Consider the following 6000-nt stretch of genomic DNA (forward strand, 5'->3'; position numbering starts at 1 on the left):
GCCCAAAGGTTGGGTGGTAAGGTGGACTAGTGCTACAGAATTTTGAGGCATGAGACTTAAAACACCGACAAATGCCACTTTCCAAAAAACATATTCTTACGTTGTTTCACCTAAATGATTGGCTTGTAGGTGAGTTGTCTTCCTCTTGGCTGTATAAAACCAGTTCTTGTTGAAATATCTTAAAAATCCAAAAGCCTCAGAAATCTTTTTTTTAATGCAAATTTCTAGCATCACAGATTGACTTAATTTTGGCATAAGAGATCATGTGAACCAAAACCTTTTCAAGGAATGTTTCTAGAAACATTAATGGCCCATATGATTCATTGGTGGTTGGACTAAGCCATTTTAATTAATCAAACACTATTTTTAGATATTYATTTTCAGAATGCTATTTAGTACTTAAATACTATATTGGATTCTGTTTATGCCTTTACTAAACCATCTTAAAAAAATCAGATTTGCTTAAAAAATTCCAGAAAATGTTGGTGATGCTCCTGCTGTACTACTAGTCTGTTATTGCCATGTAGGGTGAACAAATGGGAGAGAAGTAGTTTTGTAAACAGAAATTAGCACCTTCCATTTGGAAACTGATGTAGATAGAATCTACAAAAAAATCTGGAAAAAATGCTAAGGTATTAAAAGAATTAGATTAAGATGGCTTTAGTAACTCTAGCTGATTAACCCTGTGACAATTCAGTGCAAGATCACTGGGAGTTTGATAATGGAAGCTATGAACTAACGACAATAATTTCCAAGTCCTACCAACTGACTCTGATTATCCCTTTCAAACTCTTGGGTACAGGTTGTTGGTTACCACAGATATTATTAAAACAGCAACTCTGAAGGTTTTATTTACATGTTCTGTTTCAGTTAGAATGAATCTCATTGTAGTAAGACGTAGAACCTGAAAAACTTACGAAGCCAGTCAATAAAAAGTCATGGAGAATTGTCACCCTCACCTGGAAACAGAGGTAGGCACTGCTTGTATATTTGGAAGAGAATTCAGTTTAATAGATCCCATTATTCTAAATATCACTTTAAACTGTAGAACCTAAACACTTCATAAACATAAATACTCTTTTAACTGTCATCTTATTTTTCCTGTTGAATAAGTGGTCTTTGTGACACCCTACCAGAAGCTGACCAGCCTGACCTTGTCTTTAATGTGCCTAGTAGTCTTCAGCAACACCTGCTGGACAAAATAGTCAACTAACTTCTTTTTCTTTAGAGGAAATGTCTGTATGCTAGTATGATGCTCTACACAGATTATTAGAAATATTAATCTGCAGTAGTGATTTGAGTGTTCTTGCCAACAGTAGCATAGGTAAGTGTTGAATTGCCCTCCTTCCCCAGCCCTCCCCCAGGTTTGGAAAAGAAATCCTCTTACAATTTCACCATATGTGATATGGCACATAACAAATGTGAGCTTAATATGTCTATACATGCATATGCTGCCTGAAAATATCATTGTTATAGCTGTGCTTGAGAGCACAAGATCTGAATGTGAAATTAAATAAAAAGCAATTGGAGGGCTTGGCATACCAAACTCCCCAGTACAAAAACCCTGATCCTTAGCTAGCAATTGCCCTTCTCTGTCCCTGATTTGTTATGTATGTGGTTTTAGGGGTGTCACCTTGATCAGAAAGCTAAAGTGTAAAGCTGTTCCAGGTTACGTAACAACCACTCCGAGGTGATCACAGCACTAGGGAAGAAATGGGTCTGTTTACATTGACCTTTCCTCTCCGGTTTGTCCGGGAAGCAGGGGCAAGTATTGGAGCTAGCCAAGTCATATCCCTTTCTTAAGGATGTCTGAGTAAAAAAATGTTCTCCAGGGATGCTTTTTGTTGTTCAAAATGCACAAGATAGCAGGATATGGAACTGGCAGTTTGGCACTTAGTAAAGATAAGGCACAGAATTGAGAAGTAAGCTGAAGTGACTTTGGAGGAGCAGACTGGAATGTGTGGTGGTGTGGTAATAGTGTTGGGGTGTGTAGGTGGTGGGTCTTTTTTTTTTTTTCTTTTCTCCCCTTCCCCTGCTTGCTTTATGTTTAATTACAGTTAGTGGCTTTTGGCTCAGGTCTAAATTAATGGCCTTCAATGTCAGCAGTAGTCAAAAACATAGCACTTCTCTGCCCAAAGCTTATCTTCTGTCACTGAAATATGGAAACTATCCAAGACAAAACTGCTTGCTGCACTAGTTGGAGGCGGCTAAACTGACAAATAAGTTCTTAGTTGTGATTTAAAGAAGAAATACTGGAAAGAGGAAAGGAAGAAGTGACTGGCCAGATTAGCACACAGGAATTTATGGTCCTGTTAGTTTGAAAAGTTGTAACAGGAGTAGGACTATCCCCTGAAGTCCAGTTGGATTGGTATATGGAAAACAGAGATCCTCCAAGAAGAGGAGGATATTTACAGTGCCTCATTAAAGCAACTTATTACTGCTTGACATGTTCCTCAGAGACCTATTTTGTACAGCCTTAAACTGTGAATCTGGATACCTTTTGAAAAATCTGTAGAATTGTTTTTAAAACTCTTATTTTTTTCCTATGATTTGACTCCTTTCTAACATGTAGAATTGATACTTAGCATGATACCTAAATAATCATACTAATCAAAATTGATTTCCTCATTTGACCCAATCTAAAAGTGGAAAAACTGGCCTAATTCTAATTTATGATTGTGTCTGTTTTACCATGATTACTGCAAGATATGTGGGCTAAAGGAAATAAAAATTGCTGCTGTTACTGAGTTACCCTTTTTACTTATATAAGGGGAAAGATTCTGCATGTTCTGCGTAGAAGCAGATGAGAAAAGATCTTGTTTATGTATTGATTTACAGACACAAAAATGTGCCACTAATGAATGTACTTGAGGCAAGATGTTCTGCAAGACAGAGATGGGGAACATGGCTAAAATACCCCCTATTCCTAACCTTTAGCAGTCTCACCAATCACTACTACTAGAGTGTTTATTTTCAATCTTTCTACTTGTTTCCTGTTACATCTTTCCACTCTTGACTACTTAGATGTCAAGATGTTTAGGGTCAAGTCTCACAGATATTTGCTCCAGGCTTTAACAAATGAGATTATAATCTTTTGGGACTTTTAGACAGCTAATATTTATTGATTGGTTTCTACACTGACCTCGCTTATGTGGCTTTTCCATTGCCTGGTATCAGGTGGTTAATGCAGTGCAATGGGGTTTAATTGCCACAGCTACCTTGCAGAAAGGGAGGAGAATTTTGTGCTGTGCCGAATTCTGTAACCTTGATGAGAAATAACTTGTCAAACACAAATGTGGAGTAAGAGGACTAGGCTACTGTTCAATGATTAATACATTTACTGATTGATGATGTGTTTTTAAATCTCCTCTCCCTGTAGTTTCTTGAGATATTTTGGAGTAGGACTAATCTGCTCTGAAAGTACAAAGTGTTGATCATTAACGGTATTTATCTTATCTTTGTTTACTAATCAAGTATCTATGTAAAATGATAGATAGTAGAAACAATTTTATTCAGTGAAGGCTTGAAGTTGGCTTTTTTTTCCTCCTCCTCTCCCGTTTGCTTCAGTTTAACTCTGCTCTGGGGAAAGAAAAGCACTGTTCTAGCCAGAGTTCAAGAATGCTTTCTCCAGGGTAACAATAAGCCAAAGCTGCAAGTTCCTGATGGATCCAAATACTTTCCTCCATGGCAATTTAAGTGCCCCCGTGGCCAAAAAGAAAAAAGATAATTCAAAAGTTTAACCCCATTTCCCCCCACCTCCATTAGAACCAGCCTGGCAAAAAAAAAAAAAAAAAAAAAAAGTAAGCAAGCTTCTTGGGGGGGATGGGGCATGGAGGAGGAGAGACCTGATGGCCTCTCAAGGCTGAGCTCAGCAGGGTCTAACCGAAGCTCCTCCATGAAAGGGCCAGTTGCTCTGAGACTGAGCCACTCTCCCTGCCTGATCTCCCCACCACTCATCAGTCCTGTCTTTAGCTGTAGTGAGCAAACACTCGAGAATAAGCAGAGACTTGAAAGTTGCTGAGCTTTCAGAGAACCTTCAAGAAAAGCAGAAGTGGTGTTAAGTTGCATCAGAACTTATTTTTGTATTATAATGCAAGAAATCTAAGCTTGTTATATAGTGCTGCTGAGGACTTTAAGTGTGATTACTGTTAATGATCTACAAATCCTAGGTCAATCTTTCCTTAAAAAGTTTTCCATGCAAAATGTTTGATATGCAAATATCCAGACTAGTACACTAAATTGGATGAGTGACCTAGAATGTACCATGCAGACACATTTTTGGTGTAGATGCAGGTGAACCTGTAATTGTTAAGGTTTTTTGTAAATGTATTTTTTAAAGTTTTTTGTTCAGTGGGTGCAAGTTTGTCTAGACAAAAGAATTTCAGGGTCTTTTTGCTCAGTACAATGCTATGAAAAACTCTTAAATCTGGAATGAGTATGTCTATATAAAATCATGTACTTGCTTAATACATAACTTTAAAATGTCTTTTTGATTGATGTAGCAGAAGCTGGAGTAGGTGATGCTTATGTAAACTTAATTTTAAAGAAACATTTAAATATGGGCTACAACTCTTATTTACCTGAGTGAAACTATTTACATGAAAAACAAGTCCTGTTCTGGCAAAGGATTTAAGCATATGTAATAAGTTATGTAATAACAGCAACCAGCAAAAAGAACAAGAAGCAGCATGGAGGGCTTTTCCTTACAGTTATTTTCTGAGGGGAATTGTTTTCATTTTTCACTGTAATTTCTGATTAAAAAAAAAGAGAGAGAGAGAGAGAAACTGCCCAAAATCACTGAACTCTGCAAAATGAGAAATAAGTCCATGCCCTGAGGAGATTTCTGTAAAACATGGATAAGGGTCCAGATCTCCAAACTGCTTTTTTACAGTGGCATTTTACAAATTATGGCTTTATTTAGCATACTTTAATGGAGATGTTCTGTGTTTACTTACCACTGTGTGGTTGCTCAGCTACCAAATGAGATAATTTGAGTTATTGGCATATACAAAAATTGCCTCTTGCCTGCTTAAGAGGAACAGTTGTGGAGAAATGCTAATTTATCTCAAGATTATACATGTTTCTAGCAGTATCAGTAGCCATCACACTGGCAAATCTGTTAATTAAATTTCCTTATGAATCACAGTAGATAGTTAACTGTGTAATTCATACTGTCTAACCTGAAGAGCTAGCATAAATTGTTAGTGCATTCAAGATATCAGAATCCACAAGGGGGGAAATAGGTTAAGAAAAACACAGGGTGTGCGGGGGAGGGGAAAGCTGCTAGGATACTTCCATGAACAAGGCAGGTTGGTTTTGATTACTCGCAGTGCTACTGAGACACTACTGTGCTTGTTAGAATACTTTTTTTTTTTTTTTCTCTAAACTAATGAGAGGATACTAGAGAATAAAAATTATCATCTGAACTCTCTGGATAACTCTAGTTTCCAGGGTCTCATACGTAAAAATTCCTACATTTTGTGATCTGAAAATTAAATAACCAGCATCTAGTCTACCTAAAATATTTGTGGTGTGCAACTTCTTTTCTTTGTGCTGGAGTTAATGAAGGCTAAAATTGAACAAAAGCTAGAAGTTTGGCCTTTTTGTGGTTGCCACCAGGTGCCTTCAATTAGGCACTCTAAAGTGGGTCTGACCAAGACCTACGTGCTGTGGAGTATTCAAAACCTTGTACCTTGCACTGTTGTGTTCTTTTTGCTTCTTGCCTACCCCCCAACCGCCCCTCTCGCTAACGGGAAGTTCCTCTTCAAGATCGGCTGGGAAGCACCAGAATGTGGAGCCATCTAAGGTCCCCAGCATTGCTCGCGCTAATCTACAATTTTTAGGACGGGTTGTGTCATCTTACGGAACAGGTTCAAAACAAACCACCCGAACAACCACGCAGCTCCCGCGGGGTGGTTTTTATACCAGCCCTGCTCAGCCCCCCCCCGGCGGATGTTAACTCAACGGTGTTCGCGGTGGGCGCGGCGGCCCCCGGGGCGC

The sequence above is a fragment of the Rhea americana genome, unplaced genomic scaffold (assembly GCF_003343005.1).
Source record: "Rhea americana isolate MKP2758 unplaced genomic scaffold, rheAme1 scaffold_49, whole genome shotgun sequence".
NCBI lineage: Eukaryota > Metazoa > Chordata > Aves > Rheiformes > Rheidae > Rhea > Rhea americana.